Here is a 695-nt window from a genome sequence, read left to right on the forward strand (position 1 = left end):
GTGCTGCCGCGGTGGGCACTGCTGCCCGGGGGCTTGGCGGGGCCCCGCGGGGGGTGGCGGCCGGGCTGGCAGGTCGTGTCGAAGGCGACCGGGCAGGGGACAGGGCCGTCTGCGGGCGACTATGGAGGCTGTGCTTGGGGGAGGCCTATATTTCTGCTGGGGTGAATTTATCTGCGGTTAAACGTGCTACAGAAATGGAGGGAGAGGGAAGGGACTTCAGGTATGGTTTCGGACGCGAAGGCTCAGCCCCTGGCGGCAGGGCCGGATGCCTCCATGGGGCGCAGGCGGCCGAAGGCCATCCTTGTGCGGCGGGACGTGCGACAGCCGCCGGGCGGCGGACTAACACCCCGCTACCCGCGACGCGGGGGCGTCAGGGGGCTGGTCCCGCGGCAGCGGGGTGTGGGTGCGTGAGGGGACTGGTGCCACAGGGAGAAGGGGGGCGCCGCCGAGGGGCGGCGGGCTGGCACCGCGGACGGGCCGGGGGCGCGCAGCCCCGCTGACAGGGGCCGCCCTGCGGCGGGCGGGAGGAGCCGCCCCGCCCTCAGGCCGCGGCGGGAGCCGGGCGGCGCGGGGCGCGCGCGGCGGCGCCGTGTTTACATTCCGCCGCCCGCTGCACGTTGCCGCGGAGCGCCGGGCTCCCATTGGCGGGGGCCGGGCGGAGGCCCCGCCCCCGGGGCGGGCGGGCTGCGCCCTGC

The sequence above is a fragment of the Falco cherrug genome, chromosome 3 (assembly GCF_023634085.1).
Source record: "Falco cherrug isolate bFalChe1 chromosome 3, bFalChe1.pri, whole genome shotgun sequence".
NCBI lineage: Eukaryota > Metazoa > Chordata > Aves > Falconiformes > Falconidae > Falco > Falco cherrug.